The 16,682-nt window shown below is 40.6% G+C and overlaps 1 protein-coding gene across 1 annotated transcript in view; it reads right to left on the bottom strand.

Annotated features, from left to right (window-relative positions):
- The window catches only part of LOC117418613 (ras-GEF domain-containing family member 1A-like), a 78,378-nt gene that overhangs the window by 61,153 nt on the left and 543 nt on the right, over window positions 1-16,682 (bottom strand). The gene's annotated exons all lie outside the window — the stretch shown is intronic.

Genomic DNA, 16,682 nt, shown 5'->3' with positions numbered 1-16,682 from the left:
CATTATTTTTGTTACTATTATTGGGTTAGCTTAGCTACTTCAACACTTCATATCAGCTGCTCACGTATAGTTTACCTTGAGTTGTTGTGATCACAAGTTTTTGAAAATTCTGATCAATGTTAATTAAAGATTGCTAAATGACAATCTTGGTTTCTTCTCATCCAAACTAAGCTGCATAAATATGAATAATAATAACAGCAGAGATGTAGGCCTATATTTACAGATTCATTAATTTTATTTATTTATTTATTATAATGAGGGGTTTCACACAACTGGTACGGGGGTACGTACGCGCACCAATAAAAAAAAAGGCGGACTTCAAGATTATTTTGAAGACGCAAAGGCAAACCCGTCAGGACATTTTTAACATGAAAGCCTTTTTTACAAAGGTAGCGACGGTGCTCCCGCTTGCAAGTTGAAGCATTATCTGGCTGTGACCTAGGCTAAATAGTAATACAGTCAGTAGTCTCTCTCTACAGACACAGTTATGCCGCTTTCACAATGTCCCCAATAACCTCCGATTAAGTGTGACGCTCGGTCAAAAGAGACACACACACATAGTGACAGCAAAGACAGGAATAGAATAAACGGAAGAACAGATACAAGCTGCCTACTAAATCGCAAAAATGAAATGTGATACAAGAGGGCATATAAACTTATACTGTAGCCTCTACACAGAGTTTAAACTAGATCGATCACTTGGAAAGGAATTAGAAGCTTTCAGAAATATTGATGGACTCCAGTGGGTCGAAACGCAAGATGCGGATTTATAATCCTGAATCTGAAGTCTTTAATTGCATTTGCAAAGAAAGTCTTACTCCTACCTTTATTATTTATTTCTTAGCAGACGCCCTTATCCAGGGCGACTTACGATTGTTACAAGACATCACATTATTTTGTACATTCAATTACATTATTTTTTACACATAATTATCCATTTATACAGCTGGGTTTTTACTGGAGCAATGTGGGTAAAGTACCTTGCTCAAGGGTACAGCAGCAGTGTCCTCCACCAGGGATTGAACCCACGACCCTCCGGTCAAGAGTCCAGAGCCCTAACCACTACTCCACACTGCTACCTCTTACTCATACCAACAGAAAATACAAACAGCAGGTGATTGCGAACACAGTCAAATTGATCAGACTGGATTTAACGTGTACGGTACCGGGCAGGACTATAGGTGTATCGGATGGGTTTTAATCACACCATAATGAATACAAATGTTAAGCGACAGATTGTAAACACGTGACAATATACTCTTATACGCATAACCCCCCCCCCCCCCCCCCGCCCCCCCCAAAAAAAACACGTGTTACCAAAAAATTACAGAGTGAAGTATCTAAATACTAACATGTGTTACATAAGAGTTATGTTTAATTCTTAGCCTCTTGATTTGTAGTTGAGATACATTATGTAGGTACAAATACACATACATCCTGGCTATAATAAGGCTACCCTTACAAAGCACTTAGTCAGTATATTATCATTTTTTAAAGACAAAAACACATTTATTTTAGAAAACTTGGACCTAAAAGACTCGATGGATTAATGGAGGCTTGGCTAAAGAACAGGGTTTGATAGCAGGAGGTTTACGGCTCAGCTACTGACTCAATAAAATTCAATTAAAGTGTTTTGTTGGCTTGACTAACATCGGCAGTATAGCCAAAGCATTTACAAAGTACAATAACAGTTAATGATAACAATAATAATTATACTAATAATACAAATACAGCATTTATAAACATTACGAACATATTCACTGGCCCTGAATACCTTTTGTGGCGGGATTTTAAGTTTCCGACTGTTTTTCGTGTTCGGCGCAAAAATAAAAAAATGACCAGGAACAGTCGCAAAACCCCAATTCCAACAGTATGATGATTTATGCAAAGAAGTGGGTATCTAATTAACATACCCCCGTGCAAAAATCAAAAGGGGTGATGTGGTCGGATTGAGTATATTCCGTCTAAAGTGGTTCTGCCTGTTTCAAAAAGGCCGAATGGAGATAGAAATCTATTTCAAACACGCTCTGATGTGAGTGCAGTGACTCATACTTTGGCGAGGGAACCCAATGTGCTGCGATTCTGTAACACGGTATTTATATTCATTGTGTGTTTTTGATTTATCACATTGTTTTTGCACTTATTTATTATCACTGATTATTATAACTATTTACTTTTTGCGCACATTTTTAATTTGTCGAGTGATTGTTGTTTTAATTCTCCTACTTGGCCAACTTTTGTTTTAACTATTGCATTTTTTTTTTTTTTTTTTAATTTCTGTATTGTAATCTTAATTGTGTTTTAGTGGGGGACTGAGGGCTATCCAGTTTAGAACATAAGAAAGTTTACAAATGAGAGAAGGCCATTCAGCCCATCTTGCTCGTTTGGTTGTTAGTAGCTTATTGATCCCAGAATCTCATCAAGCAGCTTCTTGAAGGATCCCAGGGTGTCAGCTTCAACAACATTACTGGGGAGTTGGTTCCAGACCCTCACAATTCTCTGTGTAAAAAAGTACCTCCTATTTTAAACTTTCTTATGTTCTTTTTCATAGATTCCTTCTTCAATTTCAATATTTTCCATATGATATTTATAATGCACATTTTTATTGCCTGCGTGCAGTACATTACACTTTTCTCTATTAAATGTCATTTGCCATGTGTCTGCCCAGTTCTGAATGCTGTCTAGATCATTTTAAATGACCTTTGCTGCTGCAACAGTGTTTGGCACTCCTCCTATATTTGTGTCGTCAGCAAATTTAACAGGTTTGCTTACTATACCAGAATCTAAATCATTAATGTAGATTAGGAATAGCAGAGGACCTAATACTGATCCCTGTCGTACACCACTGGTTACCTCGCTCCATTTTGAGGCTTCTCCTCTAATCAGTACTTTCTGTACTGATTAGAGTATCGGAATATCACTGGCCAGCTAGCACCCCTGCCTGTAGTGGGTGGTTAAGGTACTGTAAGTCAAAATCTGTATTCAGAATTGGCTGTACATTTGGACAATCTCTTGTAGGCTAAAAGCATAGTGCGATTGAGGCACCTGAAATAGTAAGTGAGATTGGGCAGTGACTAGTTTACTCTTATAATTGCTAGCTTGATTTCTAGGGTGCTTCAGGGTGTCTACAAAAGAAACCAAAGAAAAAGGCCCCATTGGATTTGTAATTTTATTCTGCATTTTAAACTTTTATTGCAAATAAGTTTTTTATAGTCTCCCCTTGAAAAAAGAATACATTCTTAAACTTGCATTGTTTTTCTCTTGCCTAAATTCATTCCAGTGCCAAACAAAAGAACCCAAACCTTTTTTTTTTTAACCTAATCTGAAGGTAGTGCCTTCAGTGGCATAGACGGCTACCATAAACTTATTTTTCATTTGGGCATAAAGTATCCTCCATAACTGAAACTATAATTGAATACAGTATACATTTAACAAATTAGGCTACATTAAAACAGGAGCTCTCTAACTTTCCTTTTACCTATTTGTCCTGATGTACTTGTTTTATTATTGTGTTCTATTAAATGTATCTCCTGAAACACAACTCTTGTTTTTCTCTGCCTTTGCTAGCTTTCAATCCCACCTGTCCATTGATTGAAATCCTGAAATGACTTAAAACTGTAATCTGCATAATTAACATATTAAAACAGCAGAAAAGGGTTTCATATTTTGATGGAAACAAAGTTTGGGTTAAGAGTTGGGGTAAAACAGATGCAGACACTGAGTTTCGGACTGTCGGAAGGCACTTTTGATATTCAGGGCCACTGTGTGGGACCCTGAGCAAGTCACTTAATCACTTTGTGCTCCATCCTTTGGATGAGATGTAAAACTGAGGTCCCATTGTAAGTGACTGCTACCGTTGTTGATGCATAGTTCACCACTAGTCTCTGTAAGCGTAAAAGTGTCTGCTAAATGACTAAATAATAATAATGTATGTAAAAAGCTGAGTTGTTTTGTAACTGATGTGAATTTTAAACAGGCAGAGAGAACTGGCAATTTGACGGATGTTGTAGGAATATCCTGTTCAATACAACCGGGACTAGACTGAATAGTACACAGTAAAACTAAAAACTTTGATTGATGAGCTAAAAGTTAACTAAAAATGCCCAACCCACATTCCAGTGCAAATGATTTTGACAAAGAGGTCGAAGGTTTACCAGCCAGGGCGTTCACTAATGACCCTTCTGCTCAAGTAAAGAGAGACGACTGTGATGAAATATGAGACTGTGTGCCATGGGAACTACAAAGCATTTAAAGCACAGGACAGGGGTAATCCATTGCCCCTCACAACAAAAGTAGCAGAGACAGATCCAATAAATATGCACAAGCCTGTCTGAGCTGTACTGGGGCTGTGTTTGTGGTGTTGCACCCCCACCCCCCTCCAATGAGTTTTAGAAAGAAGATATCAGCTCTAGTGGTGGAATGTGGGGCCTAATAACATAAAACACTGTTTGCAGCTGCACATGGTTTTACAGTGACTGTTTGCAGCTGCATGTGGTTTTACAGTGACTTTGCAGCTGCACATGGTTTTACAGTGACTTTGCAGCTGCACATAGTTTTACAGTGACTGTTTGCAGCTGCATGTGGTTTTACAGTGACTTTGCAGCTGCACATAGTTTTACAGTGACTGTTTGCAGCTGCATGTGGTTTTACAGTGACTTTGCAGCTGCACATAGTTTTACAGTGACTGTTTGCAGCTGCATGTGGTTTTACAGTGACTTTGCAGCTGCACATGGTTTTACACTGACTTTGCAGCTGCACATAGTTTTACAGTGACTGTTTGCAGCTGCATGTGGTTTTACAGTGACTTTGCAGCTGCACATAGTTTTACAGTGACTGTTTGCAGCTGCATGTGGTTTTACAGTGACTTTGCAGCTGCACATAGTTTTACAGTGACTGTTTGCAGCTGCATGTGGTTTTACAGTGTCTTTGCAGCTGCACATGGTTTTACAGTGACTGTACAGCTGCACATGGTTTTACAGTGACTGTTTGCAGCTGCACATGGTTTTACAGTGACTGTTTGCAGCTGCATGTGGTTTTACAGTGACTTTGCAGCTGCACATAGTTTTACAGTGACTGTTTGCAGCTGCACATGGTTTTACAGTGACTGTTTGCAGCTGCACATGGTTTTACAGTGACTTTGCAGCTGCATGTGGTTTTACAGTGACTGTTTGCAGCTGCACATGGTTTTACAGTGACTATTTGCAGATGCATGTGGTTTTACAGTGTAATGAATAAGTGAAATATTGTGTATACTTAGGTAAAACCTTTATTTTTAACTTTGACCTCTGACTGTGACCCCCCAAAACTGTAATGGCTATAACTCGGGAACCATGTCACGTAGAACTGTTCTGTAGAAGTTGTGATAAATTATATTACTTACATCACAGACAAGATTAATAACTAGTATTTATTGTGTATTAAACTTTAAGTGCTATTGTTATCATAATATAAAACACTTATGTGCATAACATTAACATTGTCGCCAGTAAGTATGAAGTGCATAACTAATTCAGATACATAACAGCATTAGACTTAAATATAATATGAAAATGTTATATGAATTTGTTCAGTGCCAGTAAAACTAAAAAAGTTAGTATTCTGTTAAGTTACTGAATAGTAGTAATTAACATTATGAATTATACTACATAATATTCTTGCAGCATAATTTGTAATGCCGAATTTTTGTAATAGTTTATCATTGCATTAAAAAAACAAGATTCTTACAAATACACACATCAATAAGTGAACAGATTATGCAATATAAACCACTGACTGTAAGTATAATATCAAAAATAGAACACGTATAGCTAACCATGTATGGTCTGTCCAAAAATGTTCTTGACCTTTACCTTTCACCTCTTTCAAGGTCAAATGCTAAATTCCGGGTTGTGAAAGCTTACACAATGATTTTGGCTATATAATATCAGTATAGAAATGTTGTAAAAGGTCCATATATAACAATTTATACTATTGAATTCACTTCTCTCTTTTAAGGTCAAATGCTAAATTACAGGACATGAATGCTTATAGAACAATGTTGGCTATTGAATTCACTTCTACCACACTTTTAAAATTACACACATACAAAACAACCATACAACGCAGACAAAGTTCCTCCAGAAACTGCCATTCTAGTTATTATTATTTTTATTCTCGTTTCTGACACGTTTTTCTCAGCACATCTCCTCCTACAGCTTTCAACTGATCAACTTGATATTCAGCACAGCTATTGCACTATATCTGTATATTTATGCTATTGTTTTTATTACCAATCAAACTTATGGATTTTGGGGGTCTCGGGCTGAGAAAACTGTAATGGCTATAACTTGGGAACAATGTCTCATAGAACTGTTGTGTTTGTGTATGCTGGTAGCTGTGAACTGACTCTATATAATGAATACGTGAAATATGGATTTGCGGGTCACAGGCTGTGCAGTTTTGATTGTGTTTTTGTGAAATCATTTTCAGGGAGAGGTTTGTTTTTGACTGCCGCTAAATCAAGACAGATTTGGATTTCTACCTGAAGTCTGAGACAGGTGATTTATTTGTGCTATAAAAGTAACCCACATCGCAACCACAACCACTGGAAAACACTTTCTCAAATGGACACTTACAATAACATTTTCGTGACAGTCTCACTTATTTTCCTGAGAAAATATGAATCTTTGTGTACCCTGGATTCACAAAGGTCTTAAGGGGTGTGTTTGCCTTTCTCAAGCGAAACCTTCTCTACTGTTGGGAATAGTAAAGGGACAGGCCATTAGGTAATTGTTGAGGAGAAATTCCCTCTTGATGTGTGCGTTGCTAACGGGGAAGGGCGGGGGAAGAGAGGAGTCATGGGTAATCACTGCTGACAGTTAAAATAATTCAAAGGGTCATGCTGAAAATGTTTCCCAGATCAGCGCTCCAGATCAGGTTGTGGGTCTGTCTGGGAGTAACTTACCCTCTTAATTAACACTGAGAGAGTAAAATGTATTTTCAGGGGGTAAAATGCAACATTACCTTGAAGTTATGAGTAATCTCGATAAATACTGTACAATCTTTAATGGTAGTGGGATAGGCATTAAAAAGAGCCTTCTATTTTAATTGCAATGTTACTTTGAACTTCTGTACAACCACGCGTGTTCTACAAGGTTCTTTATCGGCTCAGCACATTTTTTTCGAGGTACATGTATCACACTCTGCAATTTAATTACATTACTTGTATTTTAACATTACATTTTTAAACTCGGTGAATATATTTAAACTTCAATAAATAAAATAAGGAAATGCATTCATAAGTTATAAAACAGTTTGATTATTGTAGGCACCTTTTTTTATAGCGATTGCCTCTGATGGTTTAGTTGGACTGGGGTGTTTACGCTTCAACCTGTGTAGCTTCGAATTGTTCAAATTTTTACTGTGATTGGCTGCAAAGACAAGGCAGAGATTGGATAATGTTTGTTGGCTTGGTTTTTCTTGTGTACATGTTTCCTAGTAATTTGTATTTAGTGCGTATTTCAGATTTATTAATGCTTACAAACGGAAGGCACTCAGCTTATCAGATATTTTGTCATTTAGCAATCAGTTTCCTTGTAGAGTTTCTCAGTTCTTTGGGGGCACATTGCAGTTGCTTTTCACTCTTTTTAATCACGAATATATGCATTGTTTTCTGTAATGGAGATACTCTAGTAAATACATAACAAAGATGTATCCTTGTGTTTGGGATGAATGTACTTTGGTTGGAGTAGCTTTGCTAAGCCCTCCAAGGTTAATATTGTGTAATTAATTAACTACCCAATTAAGCAGGTGCATTTAAAAGAAGGCGTGTGCAGGTGTTGTTGGTGCCTCGGGTCGTTTTGAAGCAGAGCAGCTTGTGAGAAGCACACAAAGTTTAACAGCAGCTCCCCTGAGCTAGAACTTATTTTTATGTTCCTTTCATTGATCTTCTTTTTTAATTCAGCACCCAGCAGTAGTACTGTATTACTGGACTGCAGTGTACAGTACATACTGGGCTGCTTTGTTATATCCTGACTGGATAGATGTTTATATGCATAGTTGCATGTATTATTTTAACCCCAATAGTAGAGTCAACTCAATTAAATCGCAAGGGAGGAGGGGGTTCCCAATAGGAGCACTCTGTTGTTTCATCCAGAGCCAGGAATATCCATGCCTTCAGGAGCCTCTAGACATAGACAGAAACCTAATGCCAACTTTAGATCATGAATGTATCCTAATTTATCAGATTTATCTGGGGGATGGTTGAAGAGCATTCGTGTTTTAAGAATGAAATTTCACAGCGTGGATGCTCCCAGACCACTGGCTCTGCTAGACATCAACAGCAACTGACAATTGTGTGCCGCAAGTTTGGAATTGTTTCAAGTAGTGTAACAGCAAAAGTGCTGTAAACATTTGTATCTACAGTGCACATGCATTTCTGTATGTAAGGTATGACTTGCATAGCATTGTCAGTGCGAGGATGCAAATATGACTCTTATTGCATAGCATTTTCAGGTTAATACAAGCTTGGTTAGCCACAGTGTATTGGTAACAAGCACAGGATTGTCTTAATAAACCCATAGTAAAACCAGGAGTGGATTTCAAACTGTTATTCATAATTATGGCTGTCATTCCTAAAGCTCAAAGAGATATTTCAGAATTTCTTATAGATGCACTTCTGTTTCCTGGCACTTAATCACTTTGGGTTCAGAATCTCCAGGGTTAAGCCTGCAGTAACCCTGGAATAACCATGCAGAGCACACCCATGCTGTAGACTGAGCGAGGTGGAGAGTGGGTGGAGGAGGAGGAGGAAGGAGACTTGACGAGCAAGTTGACATTTTCTTACACACACCCCCAGCTTCTATTAGAGACTGCCTACTGTAATTCAAAGGGACAGGCCCTGTTCAATACAAAGGAAACAAATGAAGCTTAGTAAGTTGCTCAATATTAACAAAACGTGTCTAAACTAACCTAGCATGGTTGGACAAAAAATAGAAAGTTGTAGCATACACTTGGTGTAAATGCACCATCATCCTTTGGATGAGACGTAAAACTGAGGTCCTAAGGCCCTGTCCACACTACATAACCGATCTCGAGAACCGTACTCGAAACCGCTCTAATTAATACAGCTCAAAGCGTCCACACTGAAGTACCGTTTCATGTTTAGTCAGGCTTAATGCGTCCACACACCATTAGAATAGTTCAGTTACAATTCCCAGCAGCGCAACGAACCGTGGAAATTAATACAATAGTATCCCACCATGCACTGTATTTTATTTTAAAATAATGTGTTATGACCCCATATTAACAGCGGTCCATATTGCTAAAAATAAATACAACAAGTATTGTGAAAAAAGTAAATCCGAACAGACACACACACACACACACACACACACACACACACACACACAAGCAAGCAGGGCTTGAAGTTTTCAGGTTTTATTTTTCTGTTAAACTAGTGGGGAAAATAACAAAAACTCAACGTTAAATTAGGCGACTGCAAAAATGAAATGCGAGTTAAAAGTAGGATCGGGGATGAACAATTCATGTAATTTGAATTTGAATCAGGTGAAGTCCCTTTAAACAAATTGAGCTGATTCTGTTTTATAATTAAACTCAGAAAAAGCTGTTAATTACAAAACAATTTTTGTTTTTACCTTCATATCTTGCCTGAGCCTAATTCTGGTCCTCTTAATTTTATTTCAAACAGAGCTGACAAATTACGTGAATTGTTCATCCCCGATCCTACTCTTAACTCGCATTTCATTTTTGCAGTCGCCTAATTTAACGTTGTGTTTTTGTTATTTTCCCCACTAGTTTAACAGAGATGTCCTGACAGATTTTTTGAAGCATAAAAATGAATACCTAGTGCGGAGTGTACACTGATAGCAAGTCCTTCAGGCACCTGCTCTGAGTATTTCGCCAAACATACCACAAATCATTTTGAGATATTGGAGGATACACAAAAACATGTAGTTTGGTATCACAGCGTCCACACTTCTGATAAACCGCACTACCCGATGCGATCTAATTAGAACCGGACTCGAGACTACCTCCTGAGGTGGTCTCGAGTCCAGTTCTCGAGTACGGTATTAAATGCTGCGTAGTGTGGATGCAAACCGTATTTAGCACTTTTAAGCTGGCTTAAATGCAACTAATACGGTTTAAAGGCATAGTGTGGACAGGGCCTAAGTGACCCTGCAGCTGTTGATACATAGTTCACCCCCTAGTTTCTGTAAATTACTTTGGATAAAAGCGTCTGCTAAATGACTAATTAATTGATAATAATAATCTATCATATACCTTAACACAGGGATTTCAACTTATTTTTGAAACTGTACACCTGTCTGGAGGTTTCAGCTCAAGAACCCCTTTACAATTTTCGCTCTACTGAATGGTACCACAGTTGCATAAAATAATCTGATTAACATATTCTTTTTTTCCTGTTTATTTAATACATAATTTGTGTCACAGTAGTTTAGGACTGACAAACTGCTGGTTAAGGACAGGATACCAAACAGTTGGCTTTATTCTTAAAACTTTGAATTATAAGTCTTTGGATTCACACAATCAAAAGATAGTATTTGGGAATCTCTTTGGAAACAAAATAGTCTACACTGTAAGTGCTTATGACGTTACTATTTATTTATTTATTTATTGCATTTATATAGCTCTTTTTATACAAAAGTATCACAAAGCACTGTACATTACATAGCAGAAAAAAAGAACAAACCACAATACATTTGTACAGCATTTCACTACAACTGCCATAATCAGACCATTTAAATAACAGTATACACAATACAAAAGCAACAATTTTAAAGTTACATAAAACCCACTAAGAGCCATTTTATAAAAGTGTGTTTTTAGTCTTGATTTGAAAACTGTAATGGTCCCAGCTTCCCTGACAAACAAAGGCAGAGCATTCCAGAATTTTGTTGACCCTAGAAATAACCAGCAGCCCCACATCCTGTGATCTCATACTGTGGTTTGGAATATACGGGCAAAATCAATTCTGTACTGCACAGAGAGCCAGTGTAAAGAGGCCAGAACAGGGGTAATATGTTCACTTTTCCTGGTTTTAGTCAGAATTCTAGCGGCGGTATTCTGAACGAGCTGCAAGCATAATTATGTGTGCCTTTTTAAAATGTTTACAACATCAAAAACAATAACCTCAAGATAAAACTATAATAACTAACTTTTTTTATAAAGCCAACATAAAAATGATCCATAGGGATTTGGTATAACTTTTTGTGGTTTTGCACTTTCTGTTTAGTCTTTTTTTATTTTTTCATTTTGTTTTTTCTTTTGCAAGTAAAAATGTATCCATTACAAACACCGAAAACGAATGCAATCAGATGCTATTGGTGTTACTAAAATACAGCCACGTCAAATAAATAAAACAAAAATGTCAAGTATGAGTATTGTGATTATTATTTATGTTTACCAGAGCATTTATACTTCTAAAAAATCCACAAGATGGTGCTTCACTAATTAGTATTGAATTATACAACATATTGAAAACACCAAAGTTAGTGAGCAGCACAGAACACTCTCCATAGGCAGAATCGTCAGACTACTGCTTCACCCGCCCTATCAGAGTGGAAATTTGCTCAATTGCATGCGTATAGGTGGAAAGTACATACAGTATAAAATCTGTTTTTTTTCATCTGCGATTCAGAGCTTTGGTGAACCTTTGAGCTGCTAAACAAAAATTAAATATTTAAGTACAGTAGTTTAGCGATAATATATAATGCCGTTAAAAAAACAATTCAAGATCATTATTTTCTTTGATTTTCATTTTTGAATTTTGAATTGTCCTTCATACCCCTATGACCCAGGGGTACACCCCCCCCCCCCCCCCCCGTTGAAAACCCCTGCCCTAACACTTGTGCCATATATACAGTTAGATCCGTTTTCATGAAGTGCCATCCACTCATTTCTACTGGCATTGCTGCTATTAAATATGTTTTTGTATTGAGCTATAATCCCATGACGTCTTCTTCCACTGAGATATGAGGCTGGGTCTCACATCTGCTTGACCTTAAGTGTCACCACCTAGGAAGATTAGTTATGGTCAATGGGTGTGCACATAGCCTGATGACTGTACTAAGAGGCTAATAGCAATAGTCTCACAATTTGCAAGTGACACGATTTTTACAATGATTCAAAGCATAAATCTGACTGCGCTCAAGACAAGAAATAATTACTTCCTTTTTTATGTACTTTTTCAAATATGTCAGCGTTTATTGAACTCATTGGATTTACATGAAATGAAAGAAATTGACAAAAATAACTTGAATTAAATGTAGATTTCCCTCACTGTAAACAATTCCATTAATTCTTTTTTATGTGTTTGTGATTTAACAGGACTGTATAATAGCCCTTCAAATCTGCTGCCTGCGTCGCTCTCGCAGGGTAGCTCACACAACGTAGCTCTCGCAGGGTATCTCTCGCAGGTTATCTTTCGCAGGGTATCTCTCGCAGGGTAGCTCACACAGCGTAGCTTACACAGCATAGCTCTCGCAGGGTAGCTCACACAGCGTAGCTCTAGCAGGGTAGCTCACACAGGGTATCTCTCGCAGGTTATCTTTCGCAGGGTATCTCTCGCAGGGTAGCTCACACAGCGTAGCTCACACAGCGTAGCTCTCGCAGGGTAGCTCACACAGCGTAGCTCTCACAGGGTAGCTCACACAGAGTAGCTCTCGCAGGGTAGCTCACACAGAGTAGCTCACACAGCGTAGCTCACACAGCGTAGCTCTCGCAGGGTATCTCTCGCAGGGTAGCTCACACAGCGTAGCTCTCGCAGGGTAGCTCACACAGGGTAGCTCACACAACGTAGCTCTCGCAGGGTATCTCTCGCAGGGTAGCTCACACAGCGTAGCTCACACAGGGTAGCTCACACAGCGTAGCTCTCGCAGGGTATCTCTTACAGGGTAGCTCACACAGCGTAGCTCACACAGGGTAGCTCACACAGGGTAGCTCTCGCATGGTAGCTCTCGCAGGGTAGCTCTCGCAGGGTAGCTCACACAGCGTAGCTCTCGCAGGGTATCTCTCGCAGGGTAGCTCACACAACGTATCTCTCGCAGGGTAGCTCTCGCAGGGTAGCTCACACAGCGTAGCTCACACAGCGTAGCTCTCGAAGGGTATCTCTCGCAGGGTAGCTCACACAGCGTAGCTCTCGCAGGGTAGCTCACACAGCGTAGCTCACACAACGTATCTCTCGCAGGGTATCTCTCGCAGGGTATCTCTCGCAGGGTATCTCTCGCAGGGTAGCTCACACAACGTATCTCTCGCAGGGTAGCTCACACAACGTATCTCTCGCAGGGTAGCTCACACAGCGTAGCTCACACAGCGTAGCTCTCGCAGGGTAGCTCACACAGCGTAGCTCACACACCCTAGCTCTCGCAGGGTAGCTCACAGAGCGTAGCTCTCGCAGGGTATCTCTCGCAGGGTAGCTCACACAGCGTAGCTCTCGCAGGGTAGCTCACACAGCGTAGCTCACACAGCGTAGCTCTCGCAGGGTATCTCTCTCAGGGTAGCTCACACAGCGTAGCTCTCGCAGGGTATCTCTCGCAGGGTAGCTCACACAGCGTAGCTCTCGCAGGGTAGCTCACACAGGGTAGCTCACACAGCGTAGCTCTCGCAGGGTATCTCTCGCAGGGTAGCTCACACAGCGTAGCTCACACAGCGTAGCTCTCGCAGGGTAGCTCACACAGCGTAGCTCACACAGCGTAGCTCTCGCAGGTTAGCTCACAGAGCGTAGCTCACACAGCGTAGCTCTCGCAGGGTATCTCTCGCAGGGTAGCTCACACAACGTAGCTCTCGCAGGGTAGCTCACACAGCGTAGCTCTCGCAGGGTAGCTCACACAGGGTAGCTCACACAGCGTAGCTCTCGCAGGGTATCTCTTGCAGGGTAGCTCACACAGCGTAGCTCTCACAGGGTAGCTCACACAGCGTAGCTCACACAGCGTAGCTCTCGCAGGGTATCTCTCGCAGGGTATCTCTCGCAGGGTAGCTCACACAGCGTAGCTCTCGCAGGGTAGCTCACACAGGGTAGCTCACACAGCATAGCTCTCGCAGGGTAGCTCACACAGCGTAGCTCTCACAGGGTAGCTCACACAGTGTAGCTCTCGCAGGGTAACTCACAGAGAGTAGCTCTCGCAGGGTAGCTCACACAGCGTAGCTCACACAGCGTAGCTCACACAGCGTACCTCTCGCAGGGTATCTCTTGCAGGGTAGCTCACACAGCGTAGCTCTCGCAGGGTAGCTCACACAGCGTAGCTCACACAGCGTAGCTCTCGCAGGGTATCTCTCGCAGGGTAGCTCACACAGCGTAGCTCACAGCGTAGCTCTCGCAGGGTATCTCTCGCAGGGTAGCTCTCGCAGCGTAGCTCACACAGCGTAGCTCACACAGGGTAGCTCACACAGGGTAGCTCTCGCAGGGTAGCTCACACAGCGTAGCTCACACAGCGTAGCTCTCGCAGGGTAGCTCACATGGTAGCTCACACAGCGTAGCTCTCGCAGGGTAGCTCTCGCAGGGTAGCTCACACAGCGTAGCTCACACAGCGTAGCTCTCGCAGGGTAGCTCACATGGTAGCTCACACAGGGTAGCTCTCGCAGGGTAGCTCACACAGCGTAGCTCTCGCAGGGTAGCTCACACAGCGTAGCTCACACAGCGTAGCTCTCGCAGGTTAGCTCACACAGGGAGCTCCTACAGGGTAGCTCCTACAGGGTAGCTCCTACAGGGAGCTCCTACAGGGTAGCTCACACAGGGAGCTCCTACAGGGTAGCTCACACAGGGTAGCTCACACAGGGTAGCTCACACAGGGAGCTCCTACAGGGTAGCTCTCGCAGGCTAGCTCACACAGGGTAGCTCACACAGGGAGCTTCTACAGGGTAGCTCACACAGGGTAGCTCACACAGCGTAGCTCTCGCAGGGTAGCTCACACAGAGTAGTGCTGCGTGTGCAACTCATAATTTATGCCATGCTTCATTCACCCTCAACACCCCCATCACGTGGCCATAATCAGGGAGTGGGAGGGTGACAACATGGAACATAATGATTACCCTGCGAGAATGAATTGGTGATCCACAGAACCTTAGGTTTAGGGTTAGGTTATTGTTGATGTATTTAAAGTTACGACCACTACCCCACAAACATTGGGTTTCAGATTAGGTTATTGTTATGAAATAAACTTAGTTTTAGTACCTAAATTCATCACCCTTATCATGTGATCGGGCTGTAGCGTATAACGAAAACGTCTATTACGGGTTGCGCACGCAGCACTCCCCCTGTGAGAGCTACGCTGTGGGAGCCTCCGTTCTGCAGCAATACCCCTCTCGTACTAAGGAGCAATGGTACAGACGCTCATTTGGCTCCACCTGCTTTTATAATATGTCACATCATATGATTTTCTTGTGGAGCCATGAAAATAGTCAACACAAAAATCAAAGAACAAAATATTTTTAAAAGTCTTAATACAATAAAGGTGCAATGTTGCTGGTGAAGACGGTTGAAGTTGTACTTCATATCTGAAGCCAAGCATTCCCTTTCACATATTTAAAAAGATTAAAAGTTACTGTGACAGGGTGGCGTAAGGGATGAGGCCCAGAGACAGGCTGCAGTTCAAACAAAATGATTTTATTAAATAAGACACAAAATAAACAGGCACGAGGGCCAAACAAAAAGGTTCTTAAACACAAACAATAAACACAAAGTAAAACTTACAGAAATAAGGCTTCCAGGCTGAGCTATGCCTTCACTGGAATGCAAAAATTAACCAAAAAAAACCCCAGCAAGCAACACAAACTACCAGCTTACTTCCTCAGCTCCCTCTCCCTAATGAGGAGCTGAGGCCTCCTTTTATGTCAGGTGGCTAGGTGCTGATTGATTGTTAATTACTCCAATCAACCCCCAGTCACCTGACACAATAAACCTGGGCAGGGAGGGGAATTTAACCCCATCCCTGCCAATATTTACATTTACCAAAAAACTTCAGATAGCGGTTTTCACTGAGTAGTTCCCATACCTCCAGTCACATACATTGTGTAGACAGACACACATTTTAATGCCCTAGAGAATTGTATAAGCCCTAGCTTATACAATTGTAATGACACTTAAGGATATTCTTCAGAGCAATGCTACTGCATTTGTCAGAATCTACACCTGGAACAATTTCCTTTCCTAAATCTGTAAATCTGTATAGAAAAGCAGCTTAAATACTTTGCTGATAATAATATTCTTTTTTAATATAGTGCCTTTCACAATAAAAATTGCTGCAAAGCGCTTCACATGAATAAAAAACATTGACAAATATTAATAAGAGAAAACAAGAAAAGCTTTAAAACAAAAAGAAAAACCACATAGAACAGTAAAACAAGGCACAGAATAAAAGGAACATCATTTTAGCATAAAAACTCTACATTATAAAAGTGTGTTTTAATCTGGTTTTAAAAGCAGTGACACTTGGTGCTTCCCTTACAGAGCTAGGCAGATCACTCCAGAGTTTTGGGGCCCTATAACTGAATGCTCTACCACCTCTTTTTTTTTTTTTTTAATTTGTGGGACAGTAAGCAACCTGGCATTCTCTGATCTGAGTGGACATCTAGGAATGTATGGCATTAAAAAATCATTTAAATACGATGGTGCCAAGTTACAGCAACACATTAAAAACTATACTGAATCGGACTGGAAGCCAGTG

The sequence above is a fragment of the Acipenser ruthenus genome, chromosome 13 (genome assembly GCF_902713425.1).
Source record: "Acipenser ruthenus chromosome 13, fAciRut3.2 maternal haplotype, whole genome shotgun sequence".
In the NCBI taxonomy this organism is placed as follows: Eukaryota; Metazoa; Chordata; class Actinopteri; order Acipenseriformes; family Acipenseridae; genus Acipenser; species Acipenser ruthenus.
The sequence above is the reverse complement of the archived record's forward strand: the minus strand, read 5'-3'. Positions and strand labels throughout refer to the sequence as shown.